The sequence below is a fragment of the Amphiura filiformis genome, chromosome 9 (genome assembly GCF_039555335.1).
Source record: "Amphiura filiformis chromosome 9, Afil_fr2py, whole genome shotgun sequence".
NCBI lineage: Eukaryota > Metazoa > Echinodermata > Ophiuroidea > Amphilepidida > Amphiuridae > Amphiura > Amphiura filiformis.
In genome coordinates this window covers 62703295-62717115 of record NC_092636.1, presented here as the reverse complement: position 1 = coordinate 62717115, position 13821 = coordinate 62703295, and the positions used below count along the sequence as shown (strand labels likewise).

The 13821-nt window shown below is 35.9% G+C and overlaps 1 protein-coding gene and 1 pseudogene across 1 annotated transcript in view; one reads left to right on the top strand and one right to left on the bottom strand.

Moving 5' to 3' along the window:
• The window catches only part of LOC140160214 (neurobeachin-like), a 411951-nt gene that overhangs the window by 79851 nt on the left and 318279 nt on the right, over positions 1-13821 (bottom strand).
• LOC140161297 (protein mab-21-like 2) lies at positions 7491-10896 on the top strand (annotated as a pseudogene).

Sequence of the window (13821 nt, the reverse complement as noted above, 5' to 3'; positions counted from 1 at the left end):
CAACACAGTGGCGTGGTGGGAAGTGCTTAAATCATCCTCTGATGAAGACATAGTCGAAAGCTAGCAATTATCAAAATCAATAAAGCTACTGCTACGTCCACGATAGTCATCACATTTCTCCTGTGCATTTACTATTTTCGATACAACCTCAGCTCAGCGTGTATAAACATCAAATTTCTCACAATAATAAATAAACAAATTTAATCAATTGATAGCCTGATATCACCTGGTTGCATTTCAAACTGAAAAGTGTCAAGGAAATTATTCAATTGCATAACAATTTTGCCTGACTGATTCCTTTCTAGCCATCAGCTTCAATACATATCCAATTTCAAAGCTTCCCATAAATTCATTCCAATAATATTGAACAAAGGCTTTGTCATGTTTGTGGTAAAGTTGAATTTCACTTTCTTCCTATAACCAACAAAGGCTATTTGGGCTACTTCTGTCTGGCACACCAATTTTTAGCAGCTTGTTTTTCAGCACACCAAATTTGTTTTGAGGCAAACTTTATGATTTCATTTTAGAACTTTTTGTGACTTTTTAGACTTAAGAAAACAGCCTTGAGGCGGTGTATTTTAGCGCTGATCATGTTGCCTAGTCAAGCGCAGGAATAGGTCGATTGGAAAACCAAGTTCATTGATCATGCTGATTAAGAACAAAACAAGAGGTTGAGTGTAAGATAGCCCTAACTGCAATAGCTGCCCTATACATATTTGACAGTTTCTGCTTTTTATATTGCACAAATAATCTGCAAAATTACACCTGGCAGCTATTTCAGCTGGGGCCTTCTTGCGCTAACCCCTCCAAAAGTAGCAGATTTCTTGGGTAAATAGGAGTGGATTTGGTGAGCAAATTATCCCCTAAATACTCTGATATGGTCAATGGTATAACAACAGGTTCCATAAGTATGTTGTATACAAGGGATATCAAACAATAACAATTGAATTAGACCATGCTTGGTAGAAAATGGGCAGAAAGAAATTAAATAGTTTTAAGCTACTGCGATAAGTAAACAAGGCAATGGCGTCCAAAATAGTTTAAGGAGTTTTTTCTTCTTAGCTGGATCTTAACAATGGTATTACATTTTGATTAAATAATAATGAAAAAGGAGGTCAAATGGTCAGTTGACAATGACCGGATCAAGATGTAGGTCTCTCTGTGATAATTAGGAGAGCAAAATTAGTTTGGTTTAAAAGAACATTGATAATTCCTGTAAACAGGGAGGAAAACAATGTTCTAAATACTGAGCATTTATATGACATCGTTTGGGCTCAAAAAATTGGCTGATTGTTTTCGACTCCCGCACTTTCAGGCCACTACTTATTTTCTATTTTACAATTTTTTAAATTAAATTAAAAATTTTAACAGGTAAAAGCCATGTGAACTGTTGTCCTAACTTTATACAAACCTTAAACCCATCCCCAATCCTTACCCTAAAATATACAAAACCCAATCAACCCTAAAATATACAACCCCCAATCAACTCATACCCTAAAGCAGAACCCTTGCCCAGAAGGTGGGGAAAATTCATTTCAGCTGACAATGACAATCTGACCTATTTGTAGTGTCATGTTACTTGTTGTTATTATAATGTTTTAATTTACTTTCTAAGCCTCATTTAATCAAAATTGCTTTTGTTAGTACTAATAGGAAAACCTTTCAAAGAATTTTGGAAATACAAAAAAAATCTGTCATTTTGAATTATTTTCTTGAGTGCAAGAGCTTGTTTGTTGTATGTTACTTTGAATTTTAGTCTTGCATGCAAGAAATTTTTCTTGCATGTTAGAAATTTAATAAATAGGCCATCATATACAAAATTAATGCTTGGGCCTGTTTTATAAATTTCAAACCACAGGAAAAAAACTCTTGCATGCAAGACTAAAATTCAAACATACAACAAACAAGCTCATGCACTTAAGAAAAAAAAATCAAAAACAACAGATTGTTTTTTTGTATTTCCAAAATTCTTTGAAAGGTTCTCCTTTACTATTAGTACTAACAATAGCAATTTTGATTAAATGAGGCTTAAGAAAGTAAATCAAAAAAAATTTGAAAAAGGAGGTCAAATGGCCAGTTGACAATGACCGGATCAAGATGTAGGTCTCTCTGTGATAATTAGGAGAGCCAAATTAGTTTGGTTTAAAAGAACATAATTCCTGTAAACAAGTAAGTATGCAGAGGAAAACAATGTTCTAAATACTGATCATTATGACATTGATATCATCATTATTGGGCCCAAAAATTGGTTGATTGTTCTTTTTTATTTTTTGTATTTTTCATTTATTTTTATATATTTTTAACAACTGTTGTCCTAACTTTATACAAACCTTAAGCCCATCCCCAATCCTTACCCTAAAATAGACAACCCCTAATCAACCCATCCCAACTATCCTTTGCCTTAAAGCAGAACCGGGAGCAGAACCTTGCCCTAAAAGGAGGGGAAATTTATTTCATCTGACAATGACAATCTTACCTATTTTTATTGTTATGTTACTAGTATTATTATGTGTTTTAATTTACTTTCTTAAACCTCATTTAATCAAAATTGCTAGTGTTCTATTACTAATAATATAAAGGAGAACCTTTCAAAGAATTTTGAAAATACCAAAAAAAATCTATCATTTTTTTTTTCTTGAGTGCAACAGCTTGTTTGTTGTAGGTTTGAATTTCAGTCTAGCGTGCAAGAGGTTTTTTCCTGCATGTTAGAAATTTGATAAATAGGCCATCATATACAAAATTAATGCTTAGACCTATTTTATAAATTTCAAACTCACAGGAAAAAATCTCTTGCACGCAAGACTGAAATTCAAACATGCAACAAAAAAGCCCTTGCACTCAAGAAAAAAAAAATCATTTTTGTGGGATTTCCAAAATTCTTTGAAAGGTTCACCTTTGCCTTGTGATGTTCCATATTAGTAAATAATATCAATTCTAATGGAAATGTATAGAGGCATGAAGAACCACATAATTAGGCTATGTATAGCCTGATAGTCTATAAAGTATTTGAAAACCTATCAGCAGGAGGTTTGATGTCAAAAGAGCAGAGTACTTCAAGTGGTCGATATCAGATATTATTAGTACCTTATTTTCTGGATGGATGCATTGGTATTCATTCCTGCTCTATTGACTAGAATAAACAATGACTTCTGTTTACATGTTGCAAAAACAAAATATGCCTTCTCAAATATGAAATATCAAACATCTTCAAGTAGTTTTCTTTTAATTAGTAGTATATACAAAAACAATTATACATCTGTTGATTATTATATGTTAATTGTGTTTATGCCAACTGGTCGCAGGTACATCACATTGCGAATGTCGTACAGTCTATTTTTTTATTTACTGATAGGATACTAAACACAAGTGTGTGCAAGTGAAAGTTGTGTATTATATCCTCTTATTGGAATTATTTGTTTGGGTGCTTCTGATGTATATAACGGTCTCATCATCTGATTTCAAGAATCTTTATTAAGTCATCTGCAAGGCGCCAGACCTTAAAGAGATTACTTCCACTTTACCAGAGATGAAAAGGTAACGGTGCTACCTGGCTAACTGTCCTGGACGTCAAAACAATAGCAGCTCAGCCCCTTGGACAAAACACAATAGGGAAAGAACACCCTCACCACTTAGCTAACGAGCGCATTGTCAAAATCTCACGCCCTGGTAAAAGTAATGCTGATATTATAAGCTGTCTGATCGTTGAAAACTAAAATGACAATTAAGGACCATAACATGACAAGTGAACAAAAGGTTCGATCCCGTTGATTTAGGATTGAGTAAATAGGTAAATATAGACAAGATAGTGTGCTCAACTGACCAGAAAATTTGATGGAATCACAGTCGATGAAAGTATCTGTAAGCTTAACCAAAACATTAAGCCCGGGACATTAAGTAACATCATGGATGTAAATGTAATCTATCTTGGGTGACGGTTTAGTGTCCTATGTTGTTTGCGAGATGACATTCTCATTGAATAGCATATCGCTCCAAGCATCGAGATGCTCCAAGTGTTGTGGTAGACAGGCATCAAAGAAAAATAACGAAAGTAAATAGGAGACCAAAATCAAACAAAGTAGTTTGCCTTTCATCTCGTCCGATCGGCATGCTGTTTCCACTTTGTTCAAAACTGGTACTGCATGCTTGCTGCAATGGATCATCACCCCGGATCATCACAGAGCTGGTTGTATTAGGTCTGGAATCCTGATGATCATTATTTAAGGGGCCATTATTATTATACAAAATTATGAATAGCTTTGTTTAAACCTTTTCTTCTCATGTCGCTGTGGTACATATTTTTGTCGCATCAGAACTCAACGTTGCTGTTGCGAGAGCAACAACGCACTAAAACGCCCGCTAAAACGTTGAACTATAAAGCACAGTCGCCCAAGAAAGACCACTTTGCCCGCAGCCATTGCTCTTCAGAGCAATGAGGACCGAGCAATCAATTTGACCTACTTTATGCAATAAAGGAGCAACTCTCCGTCGTTTAACTTTTTGCCTTCGAGCTCCTTCGATTGGCTATTCTTACGGAGCCCGGGGATGGAGCGCAAGAAATTATACATCACCATGATCACTGTCCTTTCGTGTGGATCGGGGGGGTCGCCGTATCATTAAAAAAAAAAATAAAGTTGATAAAATAAATACACTTACATAAAGATATTTTTATGCATAGAAGAGTAAACACTCGTCTAATAAAAATAACTTGGTGGAAAATCAATACACCTGAAGAAATTGTTGGTTTTCTGAATTGATTGAAAAATAGTTGAGTCTGGGGAGGTGAAGTAATCTAAACGTTTGATCGAAACTAGCATGTCCAATTGCCAATTAGTGCACCATTTATCGCGTGTTATATCGATGATGAATCCATCCATGTGTATAGGTCTATTTCATTTGTACAGCATGTTAAACATGTTAAAAAGTTTTGCTATATAAATTGTTTATGCTTGATTGTATTATAGGCCTACTTGGTTCTTTCCTTACTACCCCCGTTCCAGTTTCGCATTACTGGGACTAAAATGATGTTATAAATTGATGCTATAAATGTTCCAAAACTTTCCAGAAATCACATTTTGGTATTCACGTCAGAGACATGGAATGATTGTCAGACTACTATGATGACAGTGACACTCAAACCTCTTGCATCGTATCTCATTAATTGATAATTCATCCTACCTATCGTCCCAATTATCCTAAATAATGACTACGATTACATACAAAATAAACAACATAGAATGCTCTGCCCAGGTGATGTCGTAATTATTTACTGAGATTTGTGCAGATGTACGGCAGGTAAAGACCCCGGGTCCGGGTCTACCTTAGTGTCATCCAGGAGCGTCTTCGCCTGCCGAGGAATGATCATCACTGAAGATACCGACGAAGAAGTCATGCCGAAAGCTTGCCGTGATCTAACTGCGTCAACCACCACACCCTCGGCAAGGATAGCTGCCTATCAACGGCACCATATCGTGCAATTTGTCCAACAATTTGAAAACTCCTGCTCTGCTTCGGAAAGATTGATGGATTGATATTGCAATTGGATAACTTTCTCTATTAATTTAAATGATCACGAAATGAATTATGAAATTAATCTAAATTACAATGACAACTGTTGCGTGGCTGGTGTTTGCCACATATGTGTAAAAGAAACTGTATCTTTGTGGAGGGCCTCATACCAATGAAATGTCAATTGCATACGAAGAAGTTGCAGGAATCCTGTGGCGTAATTTGTCCGAGTCGTGTGATGTCTTCATTGAAATACATTACACATTATCTTTTAACATCCTATGAAATATTGCCATATGCTGAATATGGAAGCTGGGTCATAATTCGCTTGTTATTAATGTCGGAATGACCCCTGTAAAGAATGTCCACTTTCGAAACTGTAAACGAACTTGTTTTGTCGGCTCATTCCATTCACAAGTTCCTCCCTGTTCCGAAAACTTATACTGGTTGAACTTCAAGATGCAATGCGCAAGTGGTTTATGTCATTGTTTAGCATGACAGAATATTGCATATTATATTAACGCATATAGGCATAAATATGCTAATGTCATGCTAATCCGGCAAACATTTATGCCTTTTCGTTGGAAAAGAAATTCGGTACTAAAGAACTAGGGCCTATAGTTTTGAATGAAGTTGGGAAAAATACAGGGTTATATAATATATTTGAGGTTTCCACTTTGTTTGTGTTTTTTTTTATTCGCGTGGAAGTTGTCTGTGACTTTGTACAAAAATCATATCTTTTAAATTCCAGACTCGTGTATTTATTTTACCTATCTTGCTGAAAAAAAATCAAGTTTTCAACCATTCCAGATCTTGCCCATGGATTGCTTTTATAGCAGCTTGTGGAATGGAACTATCGACTAGCGAGGTGACTGTGACTGGAAGGCCTTAGCTTGTTCACACCTTCACGGCGGATTACACTAATCAAACATTTACACACCGCTATGCAAACATAACAGGCCCATATAACGGAACTCCTCGATATTTGATACCCACAAAATACCAACCAAGCATAAATATACTGCTTCAAGTAAGGAAGTGCGACCTCTTGTGATTGTGATTATATTTGCTGTTTTGGGGTCAACTTGTGTTTTGTGCGCGATATCATGAATTTTATAGCCTAGGTCTTTTGCTTCAGTAAAACACCAATACCTCTTTTGCAAACTTTCCCCTCTATAGTTTGGGTCTGCTATCACTCAGTTTAATTAATAATACAATTTACAAAAAGTGGGAGTCATCGGGGTGGGACCGATTTAGTCTGAGGGCACTGGATCCGAGTGACTGAGAGTGAATTAGGCCTATATATATATATATATTATATTATATTATATTATATTATATTATATTATATATAGGCCCTACTCCGGTGGGGAACGCCCACCCCTTGCCCCTATGATGCTACGCCACTGATTGTATGTTACTCATGGGGCATGGATTTATTCCTGTATTGCCGGTCTATCAAAATTTCAACATTTCCATTCTGAACTTTATAAGTGAGCATTTACATCTTATAATAGTGAAGATTCTCTGTTGTTTGTAAACTTGTAGCATTATATTTACTTGTATTTGTAATAATGTAGACTCTGTTGTTTGTAAACTTTGTATTTGACTATACCTCTCTTGTATGGTGATTGATTGTCACTAAAGATTATCAACTTAATGAGGATATTTTTTTAATTATAAATTTAAATATAAAGCAACATTTAGTTAGGGACACATTTATCACAGTTTTAGGATTATTTCTGAAATCTAAAAAATATCTAAAGTCTAAAAAGTTTTTGACCGGATTGTGAGTGGAGTCTGTGACATGTCAGAGCAGAGTTGAATGCTACAAGCGAACTAGAGATATCTTTCAGTATCGAGTGCGGTCACTAGGAGCACTTAGTGGGCGGCGCCTCTCCAATACTGGTCCTGCTGACTGGTGATTATAATCAAGCACGACAGCTCGCTTTACTATCAGTGTCACTGATTGGTTCTACGGCGCAGTTAATCATACGCGCATGGTGCAGATGAGCACGAATCACAATAGTTGTTACATACGGTCACGGTTTGCTTGAACTATGATGACATGACGAGATGAGCTGGAAGTCGCTGCAGCCCAAGAGTTCGCAAAATATAAACACACCGAGCGAAACAGAGAGCACACACGGGACTGTGACACTCTACACCTAAGTAGTCGTTGTGTATAATACCTGATGTACTCCATTTTACCATTGTGTTACATGTGATTCTCTTTACATGTTTACATGTACAAACAACTACGAAAGACTAAATGCACACTTCATATATTGGTGCACGAACATTAACTAGACGTCACATGTCTTACTGATTCTGTCTCACCAAAAGTTAACTATTCGTCAATAGTAGGCCGACTGCCTCTACATAATTAAGTGGTGTCGAACTTTGCAGTTTGTGAACACTTCATCTTGCTGTTGGCTTACACAAGCCATAGAATTTTTCTATCAAGTTAGCATCCAACTGCCACGGTGTCTACCGTCACAGCTAGCTGGGAGCACTGGCACAGTGCTTTGGACCCAAGTCCTGCGTCTGCATCAGATGCTGCAGCGGGACATATGATCGCCATGTTGACGGCACAGAGCAAAATGATGTACCAACTCAATCGCTACACCAGCGAAAGAGTCAGCGCCCGTAAAGCTAACATTTCCAAGACCATCAGAGAAGTGTGTAAAATTGTCACCGATGTTCTCAAAGAAGTTGAGGTGCAGGAACCTCGTTTCATCAGCTCTTTGGTGGAGACAGAAGTGGGTCGATATGAAGGTCTCGAAGTTGTTTCACCCAACGAATTTGAGGTGGTGTTATTCCTGAATCAAATGGGAGTATTTAACTTTGTGGACGATGGTACCGTTCCCGGGTGTGCGGTCCTGAAACTTAGCGACGGGCGTAAGCGTTCCATGTCCCTTTGGGTAGAATTCATAACTGCGTCTGGTTATCTGTCTGCTCGTAAAATCCGCTCCCGGTTTCAAACTTTGGTAGCCCAATCCGTGGACAAATGTAAATACCGTGATATCGTCAAGATGATTCCAGATACCACCGAGGTAAAATTACGTATCCGTGAGCGTTATGTTGTGCTTATCACACCGGCTTTCAAGTGCAGCGGAATTTGGCCACGCAGCGCTGCACATTGGCCTATGCCACACATACCTTGGCCCGTTCCCGGAATGGTAGCAGAAGTGAAAACTGAGGGATTCAATCTGTTATCCAAGGAATCTCTTTCAGCGTTAGGTAAGCAGGCTTCAGCGGAAGGTGATGCATGGGTTTTGTCCTTCAGAGACGCTGAAAACAAACTCCTCTTAGGTGGTGCCCGAAGAAAGTGCTTGAGTATCTTGAAAGCACTGCGCGACAAGCACCTCGACCTTCCAAGTCAACCTGTGAAAACTATCACCTTAAAACTCTTTTGTTATACGAATGCGAGAAACATCCTCGCGAAATAGACTGGGATGAAACATGTCTTGGTGATCGTATCAATGGGATCTTGCTGCAGCTGATATCGTGCTTACAGAATCGTAGATGTCCCCACTATTTCTTACATGGACTTGACTTATTCAGTAGCAAGCCTAATGCTGCTCTGGATCAAGCTGCCAAACAAACCTGGAGAATTGCTCGCGAAATCCTGACCAATCCACGAAGTTTGGAAAAGCTATGACCATGTTAATAAACTAGCCGCAGTTTCTGGATTTACGGACCATTTTGTGAACAGTTTAACTGCAAGTATAACTTTAAACTCCCGAACTACAATTGGGACACTTCATAAACTTGGAAGTAACATTTTAAAACACATTGTTGACATTTAATTTTATGACATTAAAAACGTACTTGTCCAGGTCACCGACGGTGTTTAATGTTTAAGTTTTGGCTATTTTCTACAGTAACATACTCATGATTTCAGGTTAAAATGACATGTTCAAAAGAACAATTCTCTTGCCGAAATAATCATGATATTATATGTAAACATTGATGTTTATGTATCGTGGTATTAGTGATGTACTTTTTATATAAGCACTACAGTAACTAACTATGCTCATCCGAAGCTTAACTTGCTCAAGTAAACCATCGACGAATTTTGTCATGAAAGTTGCAACCCAATTGCATAAATCTCATCTTTATTAGCCAATTATGATCATTATTATGTTTTGTTGAATCCAAGTGTGTAAAAATATTGGATCCAAAACATAATAATAAAACATAATAATGATAAAATTGGATGCTTTACGCCCAATATTTATTGATCTCGCTATGAGTTTTAAAATATTTTAAAACTCATAGCTCTACCAATAAATATGGGCTCAATCGATCCACTTTTATATCATCCTTGTATCATGTGTATTGATTGAGATCAAACTCATAAATTCATGCTTAATGTAAGGTGAAGAACTAAACATGTTATTTCATAAGGTACCTTCAGAAGTATAAACATACTCCTATGATCATCCAGGTTAAAACTTAAAATGAGGTAACCAAAATAATACCAAATGTTCCAATGTTCTTTACGAATGTTTAATGCATCTTATTTCGAGACATTCGAGATGATTTCGCGGGAATCAATTTACTAAGCCATGTCTACTATGATTGAGAAAATCGTACACGGCATCTCCAATTTTATTATGAAGTATAAGGCCGAACTAGTGATAACAAAAACATTAAACATGCAATATTTTCTGTTTCAGAAGTATGAAAACAAATTACATTTTGAAATGCGGGTGTAACCAACAAAATTAAAACAAAAACGTATGTTTCAACATTTGTACAACTCGTAAAACGTAAATGTATCATATTCCACCATGATATGTTCTGCCAGATTATCAAATTCATTGGGCATTGCTTGTGTATACTATACATTGTAGCTTTTACTGCATTGGACACTGTCATATAAATGCAACTTTTTTGTACTATAATAAGGTCACGTTCGTCCAAAAACTTTCCTGTTTCAAGATCATAATTATAAACCCAAATCATATTTATTCGATAGATATGTCTCAGCGTCAGTGATTAGTCCAAAATCTTGTGATGTTAACATGGTTAATTAAAAACGTGATAATATTTTGCAGAAATCCGCTGAAAATATTCCTAAATGTGTAACTTATTTGAAGATATATCTTTATCGATAAGAGTGCATCTTGGTTTTACTGACAAAATTAACAAAGCTCGCACCGTTTCATTTAGCTTCTACAGCTTGTTTCATTTGATACTTTTCTTGAATTTATTAAACGGACATTGGCATGATTATCGTCATTGTCCTTAAGTTAACAATTAAAATGATAATAACTGATGTCAAAGATGAAGTTTGAACCAGTGCGAGACATGTACAATTTTGGATATGGACCAACATGATCGAAGAAAATAATATTTGTTGTAAAGCCTCACTGAAAACAATGTTTGCTTCTGATTTGTTTCCTTTATTGATTCGCTTCGAATTTAGATTTATAACATTTTGTATTAAAGCACTTACAAAACATTAAGATGTCTGGTTTATACTGGAAGCAAGTTTTGACAAAATTCAAAGCCCCCCCCCCCCCCCATCACAATTTTATGCATTCTTCATGTGGTTATTATCATAATCGATTATCCCGAATTCTACTAGTTCTATTACTAGTATTTTCCTATTTTACTAGTATTCAAGCTGTGTAGTTCCAACATACAATAAGTCAACCAGCCATCTTCAGTAGAAGTGCATTTTTGAAACCACATGAACTAAGTTTGTGAATTAATATTATTCATTATAATTACAGATGTGGCATATTCAGGACATGTATATTAATCTGTGAACTTAGTAGCATAAAATTGACCCGACTTCTTTGTTCACTTAAATTTTAGTTTGTTATATGGAGTGCAAGTACCTGTTTAATTTGACAATTGTTTTATGAATTTGTTTCTGGTACCAGACGTCATCTAAATAAGGTTACCAATGTCAACTGTTATCCTTTGAAACGATACTTTCTCTGTCCCAATCTATACCTCAGGCCGAGATCTGGATAATGTTAAGATCGCATATGAACGGTATTAAAAAACAAAGCTTTCACAATAATAAACGCGGCGATTTATTCACCAAATACTATGGCTAACGGCTCCGTACAGGCTCTCTGATAATCCCCGTTATGATCCCAGATTTAAAACGATTGTATCACATGGCTGTATAAGAAATATTATATCAAGAGTTTGCCCAAAATACATAGTATCCTTCTGCTGTTAGTAAATGCGTGACGACAGATATTAAATGCAATACCAGAACTAAATACAAAAAATGTTGATCAAAAGCTTGATAACATCGAAATCAACGTTCTTTAGTAATACATTGCAATAATTACAAGACCAGCTTGCATGTTTCCCGGTCTATAATATCGGTGTAAAATAGCAATTCCGCAAGTATTTCAGAAATTTAGATCATTGAGTGAACTAATATACCCTACTATCACGACTAGTATAGTATTAGGCCAATGAAAGTCGATTTTGAGTTTCCATGTCACCGCCCTTACTTCATTTTCGGTATCTGACCTGAAACTCACTTGAATTCATTATAAATGTGATTATTTTAAAAGTACTCTAAGCATTTTTAAACAGATTAATTGAGTCGAGCTAAAATCAAACTTTTGTTTGAAGCAAATCGACATGGTTTTCAAATAATCAATTTATATTTTCTTTGTATTTTTGTTTTATCATTCGTGTTAGCTATAATGAAAGGCAGAAAATATAATGAATAATGAAAAATGTTACTTTTATTTTGCACTTTTGTTTTCAGAAATGTATGTATTATATAGTGAAACCGCCCCTAATTTGCAAATTAACTAGTTTTAGTGAAGCCCCTTAATTTGCATAATTAATGGCATTTATGCAAATTAGCTCATAATTATGAAATTAGAGGCGGCTTCACTATATATACGAGCTCCATGAAACACTTTGACCAAGTTTCAGGGCAAAAGTATGCAAAATAAAAGTATCCTGAACATTTATGCATTGATTTATAGCAAAATATTGGCAAAAATTACATATTAATGAGCCTTTCCAGTCCTTTTAGCTCATTAACTGTATTGATTATTGACAAAAACAATAGGATACAAAGAAAATATAAATTGATGTATTATGGAAACAGTATGTCATTTGCTCCCAGTGTACTTTACCCTACTCAATCTGTTTAACATGTTTAAAACATGCTCAAAGCATTTCTAATTTCTAGAAAATGCCTCCAATACCACCTTTATATTATAGAATCATCATAATATGTGATGTGATCAAGCAAAATCATTCGGAAGTCGGATCACAGGTATTGGAACACATGTTCCAATATCTGTGGTCGGATGTATTGATATTCAGATAAAGCCGAATAAAGACAATAATTTCTTTTGTTGCGTATTGTTTTGGAAACAATTATTCATATCTCTCTAAATGTAAAGAGTGAAAAACTCACTCCCCAAAAGAGTGATTCACTTATAAAACCACTCAAAAATGAGTGAAATGTGTTTTTAAACTCAACCACTCAAAAAGAGTGAAAACCACTCTAAAAGAGTGAATTTCAACTCGTTCAAGGAGTTAAATGAAGGACAACACGTTTTTAGAGTTGTCCTTTATTTAACTCCTTGAAAGAGTTAAAATTCACTCTTAAAGAGTGGTTTTCACTCTTTATTGAGTGGTTCTAAAGTTAAAAAAACATATTTCACTCCTTTTTGAGTGGTCTTATAAGTGAATCACTCTTTTTGGTATTTAGTTTTTCACTCTTTTACATTTAGAGAGATATTTTTGGAGCTAAATGTTCAATATGGGATTTTCTGCAAAATAACTTTGCAAATGCCTTTATAGTTACAATCAGAGAATAGAGAAGTGACTTCAGACTGGTTTTTGCTTGATCACACCACATAGCCCCTATTAATAAACTTCCAAGTTTAGGCCACTATCCCGGCTACACTTTTTATTTCACTGTCAGGGGGCTATGTGTTTCCAACGTTGTCCAGAGTTTGGGGGTGAATTTATCGTAAACATTGGGCAATTTAATGGCATTGATCAAAAGAGCTAGAAAGTGAAGATGGTTTGGCAAATAACGCCAGCTTGTTTCAAAACAACGGCTGTACTATTTCACAACGGATAACCTCGACCTCCACATGATCGGTATGGAGTCCAACACAAATTCCATCAGCATGATCAGAACTATAATGCACTCTAGATATATTATTCGCAACAAACCAGCAGCGCAGACAAGTATCTATAAAAACGCCCAACTCCATTCGATTTTTCCACTCGATTAGGCCCGTCTACGTCTACGTTCATTGTATTGTTAAAACAACTTTTTGTATGGGCGGAGCCATAGGC